The sequence below is a fragment of the Culex pipiens genome, chromosome 2, assembly GCF_016801865.2.
Source record: "Culex pipiens pallens isolate TS chromosome 2, TS_CPP_V2, whole genome shotgun sequence".
Lineage (NCBI taxonomy): Eukaryota > Metazoa > Arthropoda > Insecta > Diptera > Culicidae > Culex > Culex pipiens.
In genome coordinates, this window is record NC_068938.1 from 16,068,932 (window position 1) to 16,095,975 (window position 27,044).

The window sequence follows — 27,044 nt, forward strand, 5'->3', positions numbered from 1 at the left end:
ATCCATTTTATTATTTAATTGGCAATTAACTATTCAAATTTGGCTAAAATGGGGTCGCAGAACTCAAAGTTGATGTTTAAAACGAGAAAAAAAAGAAAGTTTTTTTTTATGATTCGATTATCCGAAGTCTTATTAGGGATTTTTTTTTATGTTTGGCAGATTAAGCACTCGCTCCTAACTCCATCTAATTTGCTGACTTTCACAGTTTAAACAACTAATTTTGCAAAACTTTTGATAGAAACTTGCTTGCTCACTTCTTATTGAACTATTTATCACTCGATTTCAGCTAAAAACGCTTTTAATGAACTGTAAATTACAGACTGTAATTGAATGTCAAAGTTCTTATATAGCAACATTATAGGCACGCTGGAATTAGATGCTGTTCCCGTACATCGGATAATAGAATTTCGGATAATCGAGGCTTCGGATAATCGAGTCTGGACTGTTTTCAAATTTGACTAAAATGAGGTCGCATATCTCGAATTTAATGTTAAAGTATGAAAAAAAAATTAAAAAAATCATGATTCGATTAACTATCGGATAGTCGAACTTCAAATTATCGAAACATTGGATAATCGAGGGGGAGTCCTGACTGTACTAGTAAAATTTAAGTGTAAAATATCGTCGTAAGTTTTTTCTTTGCATTTGTTTTGTGACTATAATAGGCAAATTTAGTAATATCTCTACCGAACACCGAGGGTAAGGAAAAGGATTTGGAAAACGAAAGTGTTGATGCCTCATCTTTTTAAAGGGGATAAGGGAAATTCTCCACGGTATCCTCTATCAAGTTTGGCTTGGAGTTTCAAAAGTTTTCTCGAAAGATAATGGTCTAGGACACGCCGTAAGTAAGCGCTACGACCAACAACCATTTCTTAAATCTACTCGCGATCCACCCCAACGCTTGCGAACTTTTTTAAATTTCAGCCATACCATTCGACGACAACTCTTAACCAACAACATCCAACTCGACTTCGTCGTCGGTGGTAAAAGCAGGCAGAAGCAGAAGCAACAGAGACCGATAAAAACAAGAAACTGTTGTTCAACGAATCAACCAACAACAACATCAGCGAAAAAAACTCAAGTCAACGCTGAATATGCTGCTGAAAACAACTTTTATGCTGCAGCCCAACCTCACTCTCTTCTTTTCATGCTGAACATCAAGCTCAACCATGTTGCGCCGCAGCGTGTTGCTGGGAGAACTGAGCTATTCTCTCACACCAAAGAGTCGCCCATCAGCAGCCATATTAGTGCTCTCTCGGCGGTGCTATGTTTTCATTTCAGTTTTGCTGTCGAAGCGAAGCGGTGTGTTGTGTTGCTGTTACCTTGCCGCTGTTCCGTGGAAGAAGAAACCGTTGAGGTTGTGGAGTCAGGAATTTCGCTGCAAGAGCGCGCGCGCGAGATCGTGGAGTTGCGGGAAGTGAAGTGCTGCGGCGAACAACTTCAGGTTTTCGAGGTACACAGTGGAAAGTGGTCTACGCGGCTTTTGTGAGTGTATGTTGTGCGGTGGCGCGCAGATCACGGCTCTTGAGCTATTCAACGTAGAGTTGCCGGTCTTGGTGGAAGTGTATGGTATAGTTCCGTGGCGCGTAGAAAATACCTTTGGTGAAGCTGTACGGTTGGTGTGGTAGCGCTAGAGATTCTTTTGCCTTTTCTGGACCATCTCGAGCTTTGGAGTGCGGGTCTTCACGCAGCATCCCACAAGGGACTCTGGGTCAAGAAGTTGCGCGCACACGTTTTTGAACACCAGAGTGGCGGATACACCTAAAGGAAGAGACCGTTGTGTTTTCGTTTTTCGGGAACGCTGCAAAACGGGAAGAAAAAAAATCGGAGGAAACGGCAACAAAAGTAGAGTGAAGACGACTAAAGAGCAATAATAAAAGGTTGAAAGATTTTGTTCCTCTCTTTAACTGCCGTGCTGAAGGTCTGGTTAGTTGTGTTCCAGTTTTGGGATATTCACGCGTAAAGAGCTCGCTCGGAAGAAGGTGTGGACCCCGAAAGTGAAACAACAGCTCAAGGAGAAGTGACCCGGCCTGAAGAAGCGATTTCGTAGGAAAACACGTGGAACCGTAACGAGAGAGAGCGAGGTGCGAGGGAGGCTTGTTGGCGTATGTGTAATACACATAGTTTGGTGAAGAAGGAAGAGACGCTTAAGAAAACAGCAGAAAAATCTATCAAAACAACTTGTGAGGAAGTGTGAGGTGAACGGTGCGTTATTATTTGGTATTTGGATTGCTGGAACAACATCGAAGACGTCGACGACGACGCACTTGTACGGAATCTGTGAAGTGGAAGTTGACGACAGTTTGTGGGCGCGACGAACAACAAATTTGAAGAGCTGTTGTGGAACAGGATCTAGAATTGGACGGTAGACGTGAGAGGTGAGTGGAATTTAAGTTATTCATATAGGCTTATGATAATAGGGTGTGCTATAAGGGGGAATGTTTGAGCTGGTTTTGATTGGAGCAACCATGGAAGTTGTCGGAAATTCTTGAAAACTGGTTGCAGAAATACAATAAATCTTCACAAAATCGACTTTTGTAATTAGATTAGCAATGATTTATTACACTGTTTTTGTTATATTCAGAGTCAACTGAATAATTATGTCTTGGTGTTACTACATTGACGTACGTCTAAACATATTTGAAATAGCTGTTTTGCTCTCTTTTACCGAAAGCTTCTCTTATTTCAAGGTTGAATATGATTTATAGAAAATACACTTTTTGATAAAAATACACTTCAAACTTCCATAAAAATCGGACAAAAAAACCATTCGACCTTGTCCAAAATTTGTGTACGAAAATGTCATTGTGCACGTGTTTCTGAGAATATGCTTCCCTTCAAATAGAGCATGATAATCATTTTCGTCAAATTGTCGAAATTCAGATTATCCGAAGGATTCTTCAGAACCCTATTTTTAAATTTCGCAATTTCTTGATAAAAAATTCACGATTTCGAGTAAGATTATTTTCCGTGTATGTTTTCGTAATGCAGTCCAGCATTGGCAAAATTTCAATTTGGATAATCGAAACTCCGGATAATTGAGTGACGAAAATTTTTTTTTTGTTGTCTTATTTTTGATTGAGCTTGAGCCTAAGAATGACTCCTAAACTACTCTTAAGTGATTTAGATTTTTTAAATCCAAGATGGCGGCCAAAATGGCGTTGTTGAACTATTGGAAAAATGCTTTTTTTTTATTGAATAGGTAGTATTCAAATTTGATTAAAAAGAGGTCGCAGAACTCGAATTAGATGTGAAAAGTAAGAAAATAAAAAAATAAGTTTTGTTCTTAATTCGATTATTCGAAGTCCCATACAAACCTTTGGATAATCGAACTTCGGATAATCGAAACATCGGATAATCGAGGCTTCGGATAATCGAGTCTGAACTGTATGTTATTTTTTAACTTTTTTTGAAAACTGTTATCGTTTATTTTTGTGTAGTGTGTTGAATTTATTGCCAAGTCTTGCAATTTCTTAAAAAAACATTCTTTAATTTTTTATGATGAGGTTTATTTTAGTGTTGTTTATCATAGGTTGTCTAACTAACGGGTTGAATTGTATACATGTTCTTATTTTTAGTAATAAAATGTACAACTTTTGATTGACATTTAACTACAAAATTTTATTCACCATAATCTTCAACACTGTTCTGATGTTCTGATCCAGGAGCTTTTTTTTTAAAGAATTTTAATTGGTAAATTCCATTTGAATGGAATTGTAAGTTAAATGTCCATGTATTTAGCCAATCCACCGTTTAAATCAAAAAATGTTGAAAAGTATTACTTTTCGAAGCAAAAGTTCTACTTTTCAGCATCCATTTCAGTGCTGAAAAGTAGAACTTTTTCTTTATTTTAAAGTTGACGTCAGTAAACCGACGCCTCTGTGCTCTCTTTTCTGGTACTAAGCTTGATGGGATTCATATCTAGTTAGTCTAAGTGAGCTCAGAGGCATCGAAACGCTTCAGTTTTATTAAGGTATGACACATTTGGGCTCCCTGAACATGTTCCAATTGACATAATTGAATTTAAGTGAATTTCCTGGGAAAGGATAAATTTGCAAATTTCGGGTATGAATGCTATCATTTTAAGAAATCGAGCGCCTCCATAGAATTTCACTTTTTCAGAATGAAACCATGGAGGCGCCTGGTTATCCACCAGTGTAACTTATTCGATGGAATCATAATGACATGTTGTAATGTTTGAAATGGAGTTTTTGTTTTGAAATTTAAGTACTTTGATGTTTCGAGAGGTCAAAAACGCATCTCAATTTTAAATAACGTCATGATTCGAATTCCCGGACGCTTCGAAACCCGGACACTTCATCTTGTTTCATGAATTATTTGGATATAAGTTCACATTATAAATGTCAAAACTGTGTTATTTGATGAATTCCAACATTAACTTTCATTTAAAGTTTGTTTGAACGCTGTAACAAACGCCAAATCAATTAAATACAATTAAATTATAAGTTTACCAAAAATGCGAAACATTTCAACTGAAATATTTCATAGGCGTTCGAAGCACCGGGAAGGCAAAGCAGAAAATTATGGTTTCGATTTTCTTAAATTCTAGCAAATTTTTATATAAACTATCAATTGTTTTGATGTTAACAGCTTATTTGAGACCTTAAGAATGACATTCACTAACATTTCAGTCCAAATTTGTGCGATTCATAAGTAAAATCGAGTGTCCGGAATTCGAAGCAAAAGTGTCCGGATTTCGAATCAGCTTTTATCAGTGTCCGGGATTCGAAGCACAACAAGTCATTTTAATTTTAAAATTCTGATAAAAAATTGTTAGAAAAGACATATTTTGCATGCATTTTCTTGAAACTGACTGTTTATACTACATTCTGATGATATTTCTACATTTCCAACCTATTACATGATTTTTTGCCAGCTATAACAAAAATTATATGCTACTAAGTGTCCGGATTTCGAATCATGACGTTAGTTATCGAAACGGAATTGTTCCAGAAAAGTGATTTTTTCAGCAAAATTTCCTTAAGATTTGTTCCCCAGCACAGCCTTTCTAACAAAACTTAGTTTCATTGATAAGAAAGTTAGCAATTGCAAAAATCCCTGAACAATCACTTTGACACAACATCACCACACATTTCACCCATATACAACTAGATCTGAAAGGTTATGAGAGAGTAGATAAAGCCATTTTTGTATTTATAAAAATCATATTTTAATCAATATAATTCTCGTGTGTAATATGTTAATATGAATTCAACGTTGATTAGTCGTCTGACGACTGAGCATTGGCTTCTTTTATCTGAGATATTTGTTATGTAAGCAGGACTGTAAGATCTGAGTCTAATTTAGCGGAATTCGGTCCATTTGAGGACCTGGAGTCGGAGTCGGCAAATTCTGAGTAGCTGGAGTTGGAGTTCGAAGTCGGAGTCGCTTCAAAAGCAACCCAACTCCCCAGCATGCTTGTGAGAACCTTGTTAAGTTGGGTCCTCCCAAATAGTTATTGTTTGGACTGTTTTTGATTTTCATTCGTGTTCTTATATAATTTCCTAGAACCTCCTATTCTCCCTGATTACAATCGCGTTTCCCAAAACTCATTCCCGTGGCCAGTTGTTTGCAAATTATATCGAAACCCACCCCAACCCAGATCCATCTTCTAGCCATCATTTCGCACATCCGCCTTTATTACCCCCGTAATGACGTATTATTTTTTTTCGCGAAACTCGACTATTTTGATCGCGCCCGGCTCCCAATTAGGGGCGGTACGTGATAGTTCCTTTTGCACCACGACGAAGGCCAACTTTTTATGGCACCTCCTAGAACACCGCGAGCAAAACATCTGATGAAGCGCCCTCCTGTATCTACTAGGTGCTGCCTGGAAGCATTCTAAACATTCCAGGCTTCGTGACCGCACGGCTCAAAGTTCGAAGCAGCAAGAAGAAGAAGAAGTAGTTCCACGGAATGCCACCAATCAAAGCTCTCTCTCGAGGGAACACATTTCGTGATTTGAGATAGAAGGCTGCCGAGAATCTCGCGCAGGAACAAAAACAACAAACCTTTCGTGTGTTGGTTTGCTGAAAAAACCGCGGCAAAATATAAATTCATGCTCGTCTTCGCCGCCATCGTCGTCGTCTTGTATGTACGTACACGGGGAAAAGTTAGTACATAACCGAGCATGAAACCAAGAGTGAGAAGGGTGTCCACCAAGCTGAAACAATGTTCGCTTTTTGTACCCCAGCTCCACCGTCATCACTCTCGGTGGGAGTCTTCCTCGCCCCCGGGGGCGAGCGAGATTCTTCCCACCTCCATGAGTAAGAGAGCAGTTCTCATGGAATGAAAAAATAATAATATTATACTTTACATTTTTAAAGTTGAAATCCTGAATTGGAATTTAAAAATGTTACAGAATACAAAATTTCAATTAAAAAACTTAAAAAATCAAGTAAATCAATGTTTCATTAAAACTCCAAAAACAACTATCATACAAATTTTAAACAAATTAGCTGACTCCGACTACGGTTTTTGAAGATTTGGCGACTCCGACATCGACTCTAAAAAAACGGAATCTACGTAACACCTTATAATATGGCCCTTTTAAAACTTGCGGTTTCGTCAACGGATCCACTCCTATAGGTCAAAAGATAGGTACTTTCATGCACTATACTGCCCATGTTCGCATAAATGTCCCATATGCAAAAACAGCAAGCTGAGAAAAACGCATTTGAAGTTTGTCCCACGCATAAGGCTACGTGTAAATTTTTCACGAAAAAACTGGATTTACTCCTGATTTCTAGAACAAAGTACTGGATGTTCTAAGCTTTTCTGAAAGAGCACACGATTTTGGACAAAACTGCATCAATAACTCAAAAGTGATGAAATTGCATATGGGACATTTATGCGATCATGGGCAGTATAAGCCTATGGTATTAACTTTGTGGCCAATCGCAGTTTTTCTCATTGTTTTTCAATTTTTCTAGAACAAACAATTTACAACGTTAGTTTTTGCTCTGTAGGTCAGAAGCCGGCACTTTTTGGTCTCAATTTTGTCATATTCGGAATCCTAGGAAAATTTCACGTAAGTTAGAAGCATTGGAGTTGTAAATTTGATTAGAAAAATTGCCATTTAGAATGAATTTAAATATGTTTTAACAATTTGTTGGATTGGGGTAAAACAGGTTTTCGCCTACTTGATACAGCATTTGACGTATTGATCATAGGGTAAATAAAATCTATTTCTTTTTTCAAAAATGTTTTATTTAATTATTTTCTTAATCAAAATTACAACTCCAATACTACTAACTTACGTGAAATTGTCCGAGGATTCCGAATATGACAAAATTGAGACCAAAAAGTGCCGTCTTCTTGACCTACAGGGCAAAAACTAACGTTGTAAATTGTTTGTTCTAGAAAAATTGAACAACTATGAGAAAAACTGCGATTGGCCAAAAAATTAATACCATAGGCTTATAGTGCATGAAAGTACCTATCTTTTGACCTATAGGAGTATGGGTGTTGGAGGCTGTTGGAAAAAGATATTAAGGTTTTGAAAAAATCAATTTTCGACAGTAATTTGCAAAAGCTAAGAGAAAAAGTCAAACCAATCCTGGATGTCTATAGCACATTTTGAAGGGCTTCAAAAGACCTTTCGAATGCATCTAAGAGAGTTGGAATTGATGAAGTTTTACGGAAATGCGAGCAATTTTAAGATTTTTTTCTGTTTTTTCGACCTCAAACTTCAAAACCCGTTTTACCCCACTTCCCTTTGTCGTAGAGGGCTCATATTTGGCATGAGTTCATCTCATGTATAGACAAACAAACGCTGAAAGGGGGTAGGCGTGGCTGAATGGTTACGCTGTTCGCTTTGTAAGCGGAAGGTTCTGGGTTCGATTCCCATCTACCCCTATCGAGAAATTATGGAAAGAAGGAATAATTCTGAACACTTGAATATGAACGAAAAATTCATTAGCTCGCGGCGGGGTTCGATCCCCCGTCCTTTGGGTCAGCAGACAAAAATGCTAACCACCAGACCATCGAAGCTTAGTTGTCTAGAAGGATTAAGAATGCTATAAGAATCCAAGAAACTTGATTGGAATCTGTGTGAACCTAAGAACAGGAAAATGCAATATTGAATGCAAGTTGAATTTAAGGACACTGGTTGCATAATTGTTAGGCGAATATTGAACTTTCAACACGACCAGAATTCACCACAAAAAGCTTGGTGAACCGAATTGGAAAGCTTCCAAAAATGAATCCAAGAACATACGAAGAATTAAGGACTATAAATAGACTTGACCGGCCGCATCCCTTACCACGGTGAATCCTGGCTTCTCACCCATCTTACTAACACCCTCAAACTTCACGTGATACTTTGTCGAAGACGCAGCTGATTTAGCGGTCTCCATCACTCAAGTATCGGACTAAAATTCCTATCCACTTCCCCCGTGTCTTACCACTGGTCGTGGCCGGCGCTGTGATTGGCTAGCATGATAGGGACATTTGAAAGTTGCGAAGTGGTGATGATTGGTTCCTACTCTTCATCTGTGGTCCACGGAGCAATTCTTGGAGGTCCTGGTCAATAACAGAGTAGCAACTACGGGTAGACACCAATGCTATGCTATGCTATGTATAGACAAACAAACGCTGAAAGTTTCGATACGACCTCTAGAACAAACCGAGCAATATTTACAAATACTGCCTCTTAAGTATTTATACATATGGGTATCAAATGATCGTGATTTTTTCATATATTTCGATAGCAATAATATTTTTTGTGAAATACTAAAAAATTCCACAAAAGTACGTATTTTCAAAAAAAAAATACTCAAAAAATTAGTTTTTTTTTCAAAATGGGTATTAAATGATTGGACATTTTTCAGACATTTCGATAGCAACTATATTTTTTTAATACTAGCAATTTTTAAACTAGTCTTTTTGATAGTAATAATATTTTTTTGTGAAATACTCAATATTTCTACATAAGTACGTATTTTCGAAACAAATACTCAAAAAAATTTTTTTTTTTCAAAATGGGTATGAGATGATTGGAATTTTTCAGACATTTCGATGGAAACTGTATTTTTTTTATACTAGCAATTTTTAAACTAGTCTTTTCGATAGTAATAATATTTTTTGTGAAATACTCAAAATTTCCACAAAAGTACGTATTTCCGAAAAAAATATACTCAAGGAATAGTTTTATACCAAATGGGTATCAAATGATTTGAAATTTTTCAGACATTTCGATAGCAACGATATTTTTAATACTAGTAATTTTTAACCTAGTTTTTTTTTCTAAAAAAATACGTAAAAAAAAAAGTAAATCTTTCCCAGTTCCTGAGGGGAACACCCTTGAAGAGTATCGGGGCCGGCATTTACAAAGCGGATTCAGTGGCAATTTCATTCTCAACTTAATGTTAACATGTTAAGGTTAATGTTAACATTCCATAGGTCGCCTTCCTAAGGTGTTGTGATAAGGTCCAGTTTGTGACGATACACTACCTTCCCTTTACTAAGCAATCGAATCCAGAAGGGAAAAGATCAGAAAAATACGTAGTTTTGTGAAAATAATACTCAAAACTTTCATAAAAATACGTGTTTTCAAAAAATACAAATATTTTAAGATTTTTACCATATGGATATCAAATGATCGAGATTTTTTCATACATTTCGATAGTAATGATATTTTTTATGAAATACTGAAAATTTCCACAAAATTACGTATTTTCGAAAAAAAAAAAATACTCAAAAGATAGTTTTTTTTTTAACCTAGTTTTTTTTACTAGAAAATACGTAGTTTTGTGAAAAAGAATATTTAAAATCATATTATTTCTATCGAAATGCATACAAAATTTTCGATCACTTGATAACGTCTTGATTCGAATTCCCGGACGCTTCGAAACCCGGACACTCCATCTTGTTTTATCAATTATTTGGATATAAGTTCACATTATGAATGTCAAAACTGTGTTATTTGATGAATTCCAACATCAACTTTTATTTAAGGAGCGGCCGTGGCTGACTGGTTACGGTATTCGCATTGTAAGCGAATGGTTCTGGGTTCGATTCCCATCTGCTCCCAACGAGAAAGTTAAGAACACATAAATTTGGAATAATGAATATGAACGAAAAATCAAAGTCGCTCGAGGCGGGGTTCGATCCTCCGTCCTTTGGATTAGTAAGCAAAAATGCTAACCACTAGGCCATGACGACTTGGTGGTGAGCGTGGACTGGAATTAGGAATACTGTTACAGAGAGCGAGTTGTGGCGCTATAACCACGGCAAATAGTGTCCAGGGCATTCGTGGAAATACAATGTCCCATCCCAGAGGGTCCCGGAGTACCAAACCTTCTTAGCATGGTGCTTCCAACGAATACAACCAAAAATCTCGGAGCGTATGGTGGTGTGTCCCCACGCTTCTTCCTCCCCTGTCGATTCAGAATTGTGTTGTTGTTCGAACACTCAGTGCTCAAACTCAACCCAATTACGAGTCATCTCTGCGATACGGCTTTACGCAGTAGGCCTGGCCGCTTTAACGCTTGTGATGTTTCAATGCATTCTAATGCAATGGCGCACTACAAATGTTAATAAATGACAAGAAGAGTGCTAGGCGTCATCTAACCTAAGGCACTCTCCAGGATCCCTTCGAAAGATTGGCTGCGCTAGGGTCTGATTAGATTAGATTAGATTAGAATTCCAACATCAACTTTTATTTAATGTTTGTTTGAGCGCTGTAGTTAATGCCAAAACAATTAAATACAATAAAATTATAAGTTTACCAAAAATGCGAAACATTTCACTTGAAATATTTCATAGGCGTTTGAAGCACTGGGAAGGCAAAGCAGAAATTTATGGTTTCGATTTCCTTAAATTCTAGCAAATTTTTATATAAACTATCGATTGTTTTGATGTTAACAGCTTATTTGAGACCTAAAGAATACCATTCACTAACATTTCAGTCCAAATTTGTGCGATTCATAAGTAAAATCGAGTGTCCGGAATTCGAAGCAAAAGTGTCCGGATTTCGAATCAGCTTTTATCAGTGTCCGGGATTCGAAGCACAACAAGTCATTTTAATTTTGAAATTCTGATGAAAAAATGTTAGAAAAGACATATTTTGCATGCATTTTCTTGAAACTGACTGTTTATACTACATCTTTATGATATTTCTACATTTCCAACTTATTACATGAATTTTTTCCAGCTATAACAAAAATGATATGCTACTAATTGTCCGGATTTCGAATCATGACGTTACCCATATTAAAAAAAAAACAATTAAGAGTATTTTTTTCCGTATGGTAAAAACTGTTTTTTTTTTTTCAAAAATACGAACTATTGAGTTAATTTGAATATTAATAAAATATTTTTGTTGAAATGTATAAAAAAATCATTTGGAACTTATTTTGTAAAAAAAAAATATATTTTTTTTCATAAAACGTAGCTAAGGATTTTTTTTGAAAATTTCACAAAAAAAATATTATTACTATCGAATTGTATGAAGATTTTTGGTTATTGCATCCCCCATATGCGGTGCTAAACCGAGGCATGACTGTACATTAGGGTGACAAGAAAAAATGAAAATTTTTGAAAATCGTAAGAGATACCCCCTGGCTCGATTCTTTAGGTAAAAATAAAACCAAAAGCCAAAGCCAAATCGGTTAAGGGTTAAGAGTCGCTTTTTATCGTTGAAGTTTGTATGGGAAAAATCGAAAAAATGTATGAGGAAAAGTATAAATTTCAAATTTCCGCCAAAAGGTGGCGTTAAATATGTCGAATCATTGTCAAGTGTGTGATTCTTTTGTAGAATTTTATGATAAATAACTTTGTCGAAGACCTCAAAACGATTCGAGTTAACTCTGACGAGTTATTAACGATTAGACGAAGACTTTTTTGTATGAAAGAGATTTGTTTTCACCAACTTCAACGATAAAATGTGACCCTTAACTGTTAACCGCTCAAAATGTTCACAGTCACTTATTTTTGCCTAAGGAATCGAATCAGGGGGTATACCTGATTTTCAGAATGAATGAATTTATTTGAAAATTCGATTCTCCAGAGAATATCTCTTCCGCAACTCCGTTCTGCTGAATGGATCCGCGCTCCCCGCGGGCACGTTCTCGATCCGACTTTCCGTTCCAAGATCCGCCAGAGGTGGCAGGGAGGCAAAACGAAGCGATTACATAGAGAGGAGTCCCTCTCGATCTCGCTGCAAAAGGGTTCTAGTCGCTCGGTTTAGCCGCAATGATTTATTTACAATTTAAATTACATCCAAACAGGATGCTCTCGATTCCTTTCCTGGATGTGCGCTGCCACGATGAAGCATCTCATCCCCCGGAGGATGTCGAAATTCCGGCTCGACTGGGTATCCCAAGACTCTTCGCAAGTTGTAGCTGTAGTTGTGAGTGCTGTGCACTTTTTCCTCAAAAACATGAACGCGAGGGCAAAATTGGCGCGGTTGTATTTCGCTCCAGATTCAGCGTTCGCAGTCGCAGGTATTGGTGGCACAGCATAACCAACCTCCCAGCATAGACAGAGCAAATGTTGCAACTCTACAAAACTGGTGCTGCTGCTGCAACATCGTGTGTCGGTCGTCGAAACGGGCCAATAAACTTGGCCGGGGATTGACTAGCCGTTGAACTGGAACGGCACTTTGAGGCAAGAGGCGAAGAGGTTGGAACCCAGTCTTCTTCACGGGGTGTGCTTTTTTTTCGTGGGGATGTTGCAAATCGGTTCTTCAGCCAAACGGAACATTTGTTTGTGGTGGTTTGTTTTTCTTTTGCATTTCATGGGGAAGGAAAAGCTAAGATTGATTGAATCAGTTGGATTTGATGCAGTTGGCTTCAAACTCGATTCAAATTCAGAATCCTCTCCCGTTAAAAATGCTTCAAAACTCTGTTCTGATAAACAGGTCTACCCCTTCGAGCCTTCGTTCGAACGATCTCACGTACGGGGAAGAAAATAAAACGACCCTCGAATGCACTTGACATCGTCGTAAACACATTCCAGCTGCGCGACTGCGACCATAATACGATGTGCTTGAATTCATGTCAGAATGCAGTTCTGCTGGAAGCTTCTTGTTGTGTTTTATTCCGGAACAGGATTGTGTAACGACCGTGTGATGGCAACGCGGAACATATATTCGATGCAGACCGCGTTTACAGTGAACTCACGTTCAAATGACTTCAGACTTCATAACTTCAAATGGGGATCCCAATTACTCAGTTGTCGTCAAAAAGTATTACATATGTACGGTATGTCCACGCATCTTTCCTCGCCTGTAGATTCTGTGAAATGTGATCCGCTCTCAGAATCCTCTCTGCGGTGAACATATCTCAGTAGGTGCTTTAATTTTTGTATTACATTTTCAAAAAATTCATGCTAGAAAATGTTTCAAAATTCTAGAAGTCGATTCCCGCGCCAATTCCGAACCTCCAAACCGCCAAGAATCTCCCGCTGCCCGCCGTCCCGTAACTCTGGACTCTGACCCCGCTTCGTCAATCTACGAGCCAGTCTCGAACCGATTCGAGACAAAAATTGCACTCTCTTTCTCCGCAGCGAAGTGGTTGTTTCTGTTGAAGTTGTTACTCAGCAATCGCTCAACCAATACCGCGATATGCGGCGTCGCAACAAACTGAGCAACTCGGCGCGGACTCTATGGACTCTGCGAGAGCGCCGCGGATCAGCGGAAAATGTTAAATGCCAAACTCATTACCTTTCATTATTATTTGCTATTACAGTTTTGTGCCTGTTTTTTTGCTTTGTTGGCGTTGTTGTTGTGGTGGTGGTGTTTCCAGTTTTGGCCTCTTTCACCCACGACCGGTGAGCGCATCTGGAACAGTTCCGTTTTTTCCACTTTGGGGGCCACCCCCGCATTTGGCGGGTGGTCAGGGGAAGGTAATTTCCTCCGCTGTTCCCATAGTTGGGAGTTCAGAGTTGCCAGTTTGATTGGGATTGATGTGAAGATGAACTTTATGGAATTTCAAATGATTCAATTGAAGTAGTTCTTAGTTCTAGCCAAAAATCCTATGCTAAGAAACAAAAATCAAGAACTAATTGAGAAGAGACAAGAGACAAGAGACAAGAGACAAGAGACAAGAGACAAGAGACAAGAGACAAGAGACAAGAGACAAGAGACAAGAGACAAGAGACAAGAGACAAGAGACAAGAGACAAGAGACAAGAGACAAGAGACAAGAGACAAGAGATAAGAGACAAGAGACAAGAGACAAGAGACAAGAGACAAGAGACTAGAGACAAGAGACAAGAGACAAGAGACAAGAGACAAGAGACAAGAGACAAGAGACAAGAGACAAGAGACAAGAGACAAGAGACAAGAGACAAGAGACAAGAGACAAGAGACAAGAGACAAGAGACAAGAGACAAGAGACAAGAGACAAGAGACAAGAGACAAGAGACAAGAGACAAGAGACAAGAGACAAGAGGGTAATTGTTTCATTTAGAACAAAATTTTTCATTTGAAAATTTCGTGTTTTTTTTCTAACTTTGTAGGGATATTGTTTAGAGTGTAACAATGTTCTACAAAGTTGTAGAATAGACAATTTAAAAAAATTTGATATATAAACTTAAGGGGTTTGCTTGTAAACATTTTACGAAACGAGTTATCGCGATTTTACGAAAAAAAGTTTTGAAAAAGTTGAAAAACTTTTTTTTTGTAAAATCGCGATTACTCGTGATATTTATAAGCAAACCCCTTATGTTTATATATCAAAATTTTTGTAATTGTCTGCTCTACAACTTTGTAGAACATTGTTACACTCTAAAAAAATACCCTGCAAAGGTAGAAAAAAACACGAAATTTTAAAATGAAAAATTTTGTTCTAAATCAGCGATTCTCAACGGGGGTACCGAGCCTACTTGATTTACACGGTAGGGGGTACCAGCCTAGAAGAAGGTTGAGAATGGCTGTTCTAAATGAAAAAATGAGAAATTATTGGCCAATAGCCAATGGCCAATAGCCAATGGCCAATAGCTAATGGCCAACAACTAATAACCAATAGCCAACAACCAATTTGATGTTTAAAGGGAAATGGCCAATGTCCAATAGCCAATGTCCAATAGCCAATGTCCATTAGTCAATGTACAATAGCCAATGTCCAATAGCCAATGTCCAATAGCCAATGTCCAATAGCCAATGTCCAATAGCCAATGTCCATTAGTAAATGTCCATTAGTCAATGTCCAATAGCCAATGTCCAATAGCCAATGTCCATTAGTAAATGTCCAATAGCCAATGTCCAATAGCCAATGGCCAATAGCCAATGTCCAATAGCCAATGGCCAATAGCCAATGGCCAATAGCTAATGGCCAACAACTAATAACCAATAGCCAACAACCAATTTGATGTTTAAAGGGAAATGGCCAATGTCCAATAGCCAATGTCCAATAGCCAATGTACAATAGCCAATGTCCAATAGCCAATGTCCAATAGCCAATGGCCAACAACTAATAACCAATAGCCAACAACCAATTTGATGTTTAAAGGGAAAAACTTTAAGCTGAAATCAAAATCAGTAAATTTGGCAACACTGCCCCTCCCCGAACGGAATCAATAAATTCCCCCGAACATATTGAGTGATTTAAACTGCTTTTGTTTCCCTTCTCTCTGAACGCTGTAATGATCCCAGGATGGATTGCTTTCCCTCCAACCCGAAACCCGGGACTTTTTTTGCGGGGTGGAGCCCCTCCCCCGGACTCGGTGTCATTTTCATGCCAATCGTCAATTATCGTCAGTCGTCTCAAAGTGCAGCGCAATTGTTTTGTGTGCCAGTGTTGCCCTTCGGGGGCCGAGTTCCGGCGACTGCGCGCAGGACAACAGAGCGGGATATGTGTGAAACCAATGATCTGGAACGTGATTGCTTGTGATTACTTTACGCTTGATTCGTGATGCGTATTAAAAAGTGGAAAGGAATCGAACCCCCCCTTCGGGAGAGCGGAGGAAACTGTCATTTAAGTCGGCCGAAGGGCACGCAACTGGAGCATGCGATTTGGACAGTAAAATGACATCTGTAAGTGGGGGGTTCGCAGAGCGAAATCAGTGATGTGGATCGATTACTTTGCGGGATTGGCTTACATTGTGTGTGCGATCGAGCGATTTGCGAGCCATTTTTCGCGAACAACTCGCGTGAAGCCCTACGGAATATCTCACTTTCAATTTAAAGTACACGTCCGTCAATTTTCACTAATTCAAATGAACGTCTGCCGCTCACTGAGGTGGTCTTCACGGTTGAAATTCGATAAAAAAAAGCGCGGTGGCTGGCTGGCACTAATTGCTTCGTTCTGTTGGGTTTTACATGCTCAATTTTAATGAATGAAGATGGGCTTAGGCTTCGTGTGCACGCCATAAACTTTGGTCGTAGAAATTTAATTTATGATTACACACTGTCATGGTGTTTATTTTACACGGAGGGAATTTCTTGGCAGAAGGTAAAATCAAACTACTCACTCAAAAACCATTAAAAAAATAAATGTTTTATATTTTTTAATTTGAGTTTCATTTGGTCAACAATCGAACACATTTAAGAACTCTTGGATTTATCAAAGAGATCCTAATGGAGAATTGCAGTCACTAGACTTACTTAAACATGGTGTTGATTTCTGGAAAATTCTGGGAGGAAAATCTTGAACTATCGGGAAAAGTCTGCACATTTTGATGGTTTAAAAAAATCATACAAGTTTCAATTTATTTTTGAAAACTCGCTCTTGTCGAAGTATCTAAATCAAGCAAAAAAATGTAAATGGGCCAATGTAAAAGTGTAAGCAAAGAGTCTTTTCTGCTCACGTCAGTTAATGTTTACATTAGGAACGAGCAGGATAGTCTCTTTGTTTACATTTCTACATTGCACAGAAAATAAAGTTGAATTTTGGAAGGTTGAAAATTTGATTGGTTGAATATTATCTCTTTGTTGTGTAATTTTACCTAAAAAATGTGTAAAAAATAGAACCTGGTGAACAAGGATGGAATAATCGCAAAAAAATCATTTTCGCTTGCGAACTTTCTTCACCCGCGAATGAGAGAGGAGGCAAATCACGCAAAAGAAAATCGCTCCCGAACTTCTCCAAGAAAATCTATCTGCTGATGATTTTTTGTGAATTCCTTGTCAGCACCACTTTAAAATATTTATTTCACTTTGTTTACACAAGTGTAGTAGTGAAAAAGATGTTCCTCCAAATAATCAAGATGATGATTTTTTCAAATTTCTTTTACCGATCTTTCGTGCGCGAGAGAGGAGAGCCATTCTCCCTTCGGATTTTTTCTCTTGATGAACATCCAATGATTTTCTTTTGATAATATGGCTCATATACATTGTTTTGCTAGAAATGTCGATTTTTTCTTAAAAATTCCCCTCCCTTTCAAAAATGGTCTGAAAAATCAGGAAGATGTTTTTTTTCAAATTCCCCTCCCTTTCAAAAATGGTCTGAAAAATCAGGAAGATGTTTTTTTAAAAACTTCAAAATTTCAATGTTATTTTAAGGGAAGTTTGCTGAAATCGATTTAAAATGGATTCCCTTGCGTTTATAATCTTTTAAACATGTTTGAGTTGATTTTGAGCAAAACGTTTTTATTCCGAAAAGAAAATAAATTCTTGAAAACTTAGATTTTTTGAAAACTACTGTTGACAAACCAACAATGTACTGAAAAATCGGGGACAACAAAAAATTAAATTGACATTTTTATTGACAAAACTTGTTAAATTGATTGTAATCTATTCAGAATATATTGCATAATAATTGTTCACATGATTTCAATCAAAAAAAAACTTTTTAATCTTCGGGCAAATTTTGAGCTTTGGGATCACCGACAAAAAAGTTTTAGAAAAAATGTGTTCATAAAGTAATTGATATTTTTTTTATAAAATTTTGGATAGGAGCACAACTGTTAGTGATGTATACATCATTTAATGATACTTTTTACCTTAATTTATTGAATATCAGGATTTTTCAGGGTTTCATTTCGCGAAAAATCATTAATTTTTCAATTTTAAAAACAGTGCTTATGACCTCCTGTGACTGATTATTTTTGATTTTTTAAATTAAGAATTTTCCTATTTTCGCCTAACAAAAACGAGTAGTACATTTTCTGTATATTTGACGAAGAATCGCAAAATTCGGTTTCTCGTACCTGAAATAAATATATTTGAAAATAAAAAAAACATCAATTCAATCTTTAATATTGATATTATTTTTTTTTTCATAGTTTCATTTATTAGATTTTTTGATAACAATATTATTGGACTTGATCAGTCATAGACCTTTGAAAAAAATTCGAAAAATTGTGATTTTTCTTCTCAAAATATTAGTTTAGTGACTATAACTTAAAATCTCTTCCTTAAAAAAGAATCACTTTTAAAAAATAGCTACACATTTTTTTTATGTATGAAAACAGATTTCAAGAACTCAACCTGAAGATATGAAAAGTAAAAAAAAAAATTAGGGTCTAACATTTTTTGAGAATAGTCGTTATCAACAAACAGGGTGTTTGATTTTTTTTAGTTTGACAAAGGTAAAGCGCTGAACTTTCATTTTTACAAGGGGTTTACGAACACCCATATACCTATTTTAAATTGTTTTTCTTCTTATTAGATAACATCTTTTCAAAAAAGAAAATCCATTGATTTAAAACTTAAAAAAAAGAACGGCTCAATATTTTAAAAAAATGGCAAAAGCCAATTGTTTTAAAATTACATATGATTTTCTCTAATACTAAAAAAATCGATGGAAATAGAAGTGAAATTAACTGAAAACAATTTAGAAATTATTTTCCTGACTTCTTTTTAGTTTGGAAATGTTAAAAAAAATCGAATACATATCAGTTATTGCTCCACTGTCGTTTTCTTCAAAATTTCGCAATTTTTTTTAAACAAAATTCAAAAATGTTGTTGTTGATTCGTTTATTTCTGACAGCTTTGACTTTCTTGGTCATTTGCTGTCCCAATAAAAAATAAACAAATTCAAAAATAAAGTAATAAAAAATTCCTGAGATTTGAAAAAAAAATATCATTATTGAATTGAATTTGTCAAAAGGCAATATTACTTTGAGCTTTTTTATAAATTTTAAACAAGGTTGGACACCCTCAAACCAAAATAGGCAGAGGCATTTTCATGATTTCTAATCTTTGGATAAGAAAAAAATATTGGCAAAATAAAAAGTTTGTTTAAACATTTTAACAAAATCATGCGCGATTTGGTGGTACATAAAAGAGTTCATTCCTAAGTACGTAGTATTTAATGTTCTTAATAAAAAAAATGTCAAAAACCTCACGCTTTCAAATTTAAAAAAAAAGGAATCTCTTAAATTTTCAAAAACAGGAATTGCGTGAAACCATTTATAACGATACCTAGAATAAGCTTTGCAAAAAATAAATAATTATAATAATTGAATCAATATTTTAACTGGCAAGTCTGGTTTAGAGCGTCCAATTTCCCGGGGTTGCAAAATTCCCGGGAAACGGGAAATTTTCAACAAATTTCCCGGGAAATTTGAAATTTATCCAAAATTGTTATGATCCTGGTTATGATCAATATTTTGCAACAAAATTGTATAGAATAGCCACTTAAATGGTCAAAATAAGTGTGAGGATCAAAGAGTTCCTTGACTGCTTGTTAAAAATATGCAACTTCAAGAAAATATGTGAATTTTCTAAATTTATAAGCTGTCCTTCAATTCCTTCAAAATATCAAAAAATAATGATCAGAATTTAATTTGTTTTCTTACTCTTGGCAGCACTTTTATTTACAAGCAATAATTGTTACAAAATGGATAGCTGAAAAGAACTTCAAATTTCTGTTATGTATCTCAAAAGAACTTATTGTATCTTGATTATTCATCAATAAAACCAAATTGAATTGAAAATTGTATTTTATTTGTTATTTATTTATTAATCAAAGTGTTTGGACAGTGAGTAAAATGGATCCATGCTCCAAAACCACAAAATTTTCATTTTAATTTGTCTCTTTGATCAGTTCGAGAGAATATGATAAAGAATAATATTGATAATCAAGCTGAAATGAAAAAAAATGCAGTAAGTATGTTTTTCATCGCACAAAAATAATAACAAAATATGCAAAAAATTTTATTTTCATGGCAAATATTTTTTCCAGAACCATTGAATCTACCTTAAAATCTGCTTTTTCTTGAAATACCTTTTATATGAAATCACAACTCAATGTTTTCAAATATTTGGAGCAAGTTTTTGAATTATGATTACTTTTTCCCGGGGCCTTTTATGTAATACGAAATAGTTTTATAATGATTTTTAATGATTCAGCCTAATAAATGACTGCGGTTAAAATAATTTTCATAGCAAAAACAGTTGTTTAGTAGATTCATATTTAAACCTCATACGCCCTTGGTAACTCGAGTGCGCTATAAATTTTCTACAAATTAACCAAATTCTTCTTGGACAACCCTCTTTGAGACATTCAATGATACCAATTCAATTTTCATCCAATTTGATCATGGTAAACAAAAACGTAAAAAAAACTCAATTTTGATCTTGGTGGGAAGAGGTAATTTATTTTCAAAATTACCAAAATTATAATAGTTTGTTTTCATTCTATAATATCGTAAATTTTTATACTTTCGCTTGAATTTCGGGAATTCCCGGGAAATATACAAATTTCCCGGGAAACTGGAAATTATTTTTTTCGGGAAATCCCGGGAATTCCCGGGAAATTTTTTCCCGGGACGGGAAATTGGACGCTCTAGTCTGGTTCAAAACAAAAACAAATTAATTCTAATAAAAATCCTCGATATCTATAAAATTTTAAAATAAAATTTGGAAATTCGTCTCATTTTGATAGCTTAAACATTTGGATAGAGGCAACGTGTTTTAGCACAGTTTCTCTTCAAAACTCTGTACTAAAGTTTGGTTAACGACTCGTATGACGATTACGAGGTTGATCGCTAGACAAACCAGCAAAAAAAAAAAAGGAAACGCTCGCCATATGGAATGTAAAGTTCAGACGTTTTAAGGTCGAAACATTTCTGGCAAAAAGCGCGTGCGTGCGTACGTTCGTACGCACGGTAAAGCGACGTAGCTTTTCAAGGTGCGGGCACGTTTTTTTCGATTTTAGTATAATTGAAATGTGTCGTTTGTTGAGATACAAAAAAATAGAAGCCTCACCTTTTAATGCTCCATTTGGGCATGCGAACTCTTCTAGCATGTCAACCACCTGCTGCCATCAAAGCTTTAACTTGAGGCGCAATTTTCTTTGATTTTTTTTTTGTTTTTGCCTACTCTGCTTTGGGGCAAAGATAATTCGCCGCGTTTTTTTACCACTCTAAGCCGGCTCCGCTTTGCCAAAAAATTAAATTGCCAATCCAAACTAAGTCGGCCACTTTAAGCCATGACTTGGTCTTCTGCTACCTTCCCCGCATTCGAGAGCAGCGCAGACTAAGTATAGGTACAAATTTAACGATCCGAAAATTGAAATCCGACCATTCCCACTTCCGCTTCGTTTGGTCGCTTCCACCCCGAATCTCAGCTGTGCGCGGCTTCTCTCGCGCCAGGGTAATTATTTCCCCCTCTGCTATTCTGTATGGTGAGATCTAAGACGAAGAGTCGGATGGGAACCAACGCAAGCTCAACCTAAGAACTATTGTCGAGCCATTCAGGCTTGAACTGTTCCAAGAAGTCGTGTGTTGAGCGGCGACTTTGAGTCATTTTTCAAGATTTAACCTTTTTCTTTCCTATAGCTCACCTCACACAGGGTCGAATTATATTGATATTTTCCACCAATTCTAAGGCGGCTTAGTGCGGTCATTAGCGCGGCGGAAATTGAGACAAACTCTTGGCCCGGGGCAATTATTCCGGTGTCACGTCCGGAATTCGTCGTCTAGAACGCACCGCAAAGGAAGAACGGAGAGGGAATAATTTCTCAATAAAAAATAATGATTACGTGTGGAAATAATCCCATAAAACAGATTCTTCCGCACATAAATCCTATTCTAGAGCTGTACCAAGCAGCAGCAGTTGTCGTATTAGCCGCGGCTAATGGAGAGGAAATACCAGTAGAAATCTACTCCAGCAGATCACCACTGGTTCAGAAATGCCACCGGCGAGAGTACGAGAGTCTTAGGGCGGCCTGTGTGGTCCCTCTACGGAGTTGGACCACTGTTTTGACTCCTTCCTTTCAGATCTACGATCTGTTACCTCATCCCCGCAAGGGTCAGGCCAGGTAGACCGCGAGAGGAGGATGGATGAGCGCATTTGGGCGAGTCGAGTATATGTTTTATGTTGTTGATACCTCTGGCTTGGGCGCTGACTGGCCGAGGGTAGGGTAGAGGTCCACGTAGCGATAATTGCCGGATTAGGAGCGGATTATTGCTCCTAAAGTTCAACACAATACGGGCCCCGCTGCTGCTGGGACTAGCTAGCGAGCCCCATCGAGGAGAGGATTCGATTATATTTATTGGCCGCGGTGACCCCGAAATGGTAACGGCGGATTTCTTCGCGTTGAAGAATTTATTGATTTCTTGGGTAATCTTTTCGAGCCGGCCCCGGAATGGACCGGATTGCGATAACTAAGAGTGGCGATGCTTTAAATTTGAATGAATTTTTTTTCGGGTAGAATCGCTCGGATGATGGAAATATGGCAGGCTTTGGGACGATTTTAAAGGTCTTTACAAGCTCTAATGCTGATATGTTATTGGAAACTCGATGGCTTGGAAGGGTTATTACATCCAAAGACTGAATTCAGATGACATTTCTTCAGCATACTTCGGACTTGTAAGTACACTAAATCCCCCATGTGCGCTCTTTTTGGGGGGGCGCACACCGGGGGAGAGCGCAATTCGGGGGAGCGTTATTTCGGGGTTTGAGCGCAAACGGGGGGAGCGTTATTTCGGGGTTTGAGCGCAAATCGGGGGAGCGTTATTGCGGGGTTTTGGCGTAAAATGGGGTTTTCTTTTTAAATGCACTTTTTTTACATATAAATGAAACATTTGTATAAGGGGTCATCCACAAAACACGGATAAGGGGCCATCCACAAATCTGGGTATCCAAGAACTCCCAGAAGTCATGTCCTAGATATCTACTTGATCAACGGGGGTCTATATGGGCGAACTAACCATCGGTATAGCTTCAGGTAGCTTCAGTGATCCACGATGGATACCCTTCGCCATGTTGGATTGTTATGGGTCCTCCAGGAACTCCCGGGAGTTATGACCTGATGATCTACCTGATCAACGGGGGTCTATATGGGTGAACTAACCATCGGTATAGCTTCAGGTAACTTAAGTGAACCACGATGGATATTCTGGGGTACGTTGGATTGTTATGGGTCCTCCAGGAACTCCCGGAAGTTATGATCTGATGATCTACTTAATCAACGGGGGTCTATATGAGTGTGTTAACCATCGGTATAGCTTCAGGTAGCTCCAGTGAACCACGATGGATACCGTTCGCCATGTTGGATTGTTATGGGTCTTCCAGGAACTCCCAGGAGTTATGACCTGATGATCTACCTGATCAACGGGGGTCTATATGGATACATTAACCTTCGGTATAGCTTCAGGTAGCTTCAGTGATCCACGATGGATACCCTTCACCATGTTGGATTGTTATGGGTCCTCCAGGAACTCCCGGGAGTTATGACCTGATGATCTACCTGATCAACGGGGGTCTATATGGGTGAAGTAACCATCGGTATAGCTTCAGGTAACTTAAGTGAACCACGATGGATATTCTGGGGTACGTTGGATTGTTATGGGTCCTCCAGGAACTCCCGGAAGTTATGATCTGATGATCTACCTGATCAACGGGGGTCTATATGGGTGTATTAACCATCGGTATAGCTTCCGGTAACTTCAGGTAACCACGATGGATACCTTTCGCCATGTTGGATTGTTATGGGTCCTCCAGGAACTCCCGGAAGTTATGACCTGATGATCTACCTGATCAACGGGGGTCTATATGGATACATTAACCTTCGGTATAGCTTCAGGTAGCTACAGTGATCCACGATGGATACCCTTCGCCATGTTGGATTGTTATGGGTCCTCCAGGAACTCCCGGGAGTTATGACCTGATGATCTACCTGATCAACGGGGGTCTATATGGGTGTATTTACCATCGGTATAGCTTCAGGTAACTTCAGTGAACCACGATGGATATTCTCGGGTACGTTGGATTGTTATGGGTCTTCCAGGAACTCCCAGGAGTTATGACCTGATGATCTACCGATGGTTAATACACCCATATAGACCCCCGTTGAGCAGGTAGATCATAAGGTCATCACTTTCGGGAGTTCTTGGATGACTCATAACAATCCAACGTACCCCAGAGTATCCATCGTGGTTCAGTGAAGCTACCTGAAGCTATACCGAAGGTTAATGTATCCATATAGACCCCCGTTGATCAGGTAGATCATCAGGTCTTAACTCCTGGGAGTTCCTGGAGGACCCATAACAATCCAACATGGTGAAGGGTAGCCATCGTGGTTCACTGAAGCTACCTGAAGCTATACCGATGGTTAATACACCCATATAGACTCCCGTTGATCAGGTAGATCATCAGGTCATCACTTTCGGGAGTTTTTGGATGACTCATAACAATCCAACGTGCCTCAGAGTATCTATCGTGGTTCATTGAAGCTACCTGAAGCAATACCGAAGGTTAATGTATCCATATAGACCCCCGTTGATCAGGTAGATCATCAGGTCATAACTCCTGGGAGTTCCTGGAAGACCCATAACAATCCAACATGGCGAACGGTATCCATCGTGGTTTACTGAAGCTACCTGAAGCTATACCGATGGTTAACACACTCATATAGACCCCCGTTGATCAGGTAGATCATCAGGTCATCACTTTCGGGAGTTCTTGGATGACTCATAACAATCCAACGTGCCTCAGAGTATCCATCGTGGATCACTGAAGCTACCTGAAGCTATACCGATGGTTAGTTCACCCATATACACCCCCGTTGATCAGGTAGATCATCAGGTCATAACTCCCGGGAGTTCCTGGAGGACCCATAACAATCCAACATGGCGAAGGGTATCCATCGTGGATCACTGAAGCTACCTGAAGCTATACCGATGGTTAGTTCGCCCATATAGACCCCCGTTGATCAAGTAGATATCTAGGACATGACTTCTGGGAGTTCTTGGATACCCAGATTTGTGGATGGCCCCTTATCCGTGTTTTGTGGATGACCCCTTAAACAAATGTTTCATTTATATGTAAAAAAAGTGCATTTAAAAAGAAAACCCCATTTTACGCCAAAACCCCGCAATAACGCTCCCCCGATTTGCGCCAATAAGAGCGTTATTTGGGGGGAGCGTTATTTCGGGGTTTGAGCGCAATTCGGGGGGCGCAAAACGGGGGAGGCGCAATCGGGGGGAGCGTATTTAGGGGATTTAGTGTAGAGCAATTCTCGTAGACTTCGAAAACGATTGTTTTGTATTTTTTTATTATGATGAAACTTTGTGTGTACTTTTTCCATAACTAAAGCAATTTGGCAGCTCTTCATACGAAAAGTCTATTGAAAAAATCAAAAATATGTATCTTGAGAACAGATTTTCTGATCAAAGTTGTAGATTTAGCTTTGAACTTCTAAGAAAAATAGTAAAACTCTTTTAAAAAAACGCTTTTACTTATCTCACAAAAAAAATATTTGCGCAAAATAATCATCTGCTTTAGATTACATAAAAATCTTTTGAGGCACAAGTTGGTCATAATGGATTTGACAGTGTTGCCAATTTTTCGAAAAATCATGATATTTGAAAAATAAATTGGAAAAAATATTTTGAATCAATTTGTAGATGTCATACCACATTTTTTCCTAAAAAAAACTCAAATCTGAATGAAAAATACGGTATTTTAAAAACATGGTATTTTGTGAAAATTGGAGTATATTACAAAAAATATGTATAATTACGTGAAAATACATGTAAAATTTCGCTTCGTTTGGTACCCATTTGTGAATTATGAAAATTTGAGCATTTTCGAAAATATACGGTATAAAACTTGAGTATTTTACCAAAAAAAAAGATAATAATAAAGCAAAAATGCATTTAAAATATTGCTTCATTGTTACCCGTATTGCAAATTATGATTATTTTTTATTTTATTTTTTTAGTAAGGTGAAAATACTTGCAAAATTTCCGAATAATGCGAATATACGATATATGGTATTTTATGAGAACTCGAGTATTTTATAAAAACTCTAACATTTTACAAAAAAAAAAAATGAATAATTTAAAAATGCACTACCAATTTCGCATTGTTCAATACTCATATTGCGAGTTATGAAAATTTGAGTATTTTCTCAAAAGATACGGTATGTTGTGAAAATTGGAGTATTTTACAAAAAAAAAAAAACTCTAGTAAAGCGAAAATACATGTAAAATTTAGTTTTGTTTGGTACCTAGATCATGAATTATGAAAATTTGAGTATTTTCGAAAATATACGGTATTTTATGAAAACTTGAGTATTGAAAAAAAAAAATGCTTTTTTATACTCATATTGCAAATTATGATTTTTTGTTTTTCATTTTTTTTACCCATATTGCGAGTTATGAAAATTTGAGTATTTTCTCATAAGATACGGTATTTTGTGAAAATATGGGTATTTTATTTTAATAAAAACTCAAGTAAAGGGAAAATACATGCAAAATTTCGCTTCTTTAGGTACCCATATAGCGAATTATGAATATTTGAGTATTTTCGAAAACATACGGTATTTTATAAAAACTTAAGTATTTGAAAAATACTCTAGTATAATAAAAATACATGCAAATTTTTGCTTCGTTTGATAATCAAATTGCAAATTATGAAAAATTTAAGTTTTCGTAAAAATATGGTACTTTGTTAAAGTATGAGTATTTTACAAAAAAAAACTATAATAAAATGATAATTCATACAATTTTTTTTTGTTTCGTTTGATACCCATATTGCAAATTATGAAATTTTGTGTATTTTCGTAAAATATACGGTATTTTGTGACAATTTTAGTATTTTACAAAAAAAAAAACTTAGTCAGTGTGCAAAAGCATAAAAGAATTCGCTTCGTTTGATTGAAAATTATGAAAATTTTAGTATTTCAA

General features: G+C 37.2%; 1 protein-coding gene across 1 annotated transcript in view; it reads left to right on the forward strand.

Moving 5' to 3' along the window:
• The first annotated feature begins 1,282 nt into the window (after positions 1 to 1,282).
• LOC120417740 (coiled-coil domain-containing protein 85C-like) overlaps positions 1,283 to 27,044 on the forward strand; it is a 106,747-nt gene continuing 80,985 nt past the window's right edge. The window contains exon 1 of the mRNA XM_039579898.2: positions 1,283 to 2,378. The gene's annotated coding sequence lies outside the window, so the exon portion shown is untranslated. The remainder of the gene's footprint in view (positions 2,379 to 27,044) is intronic.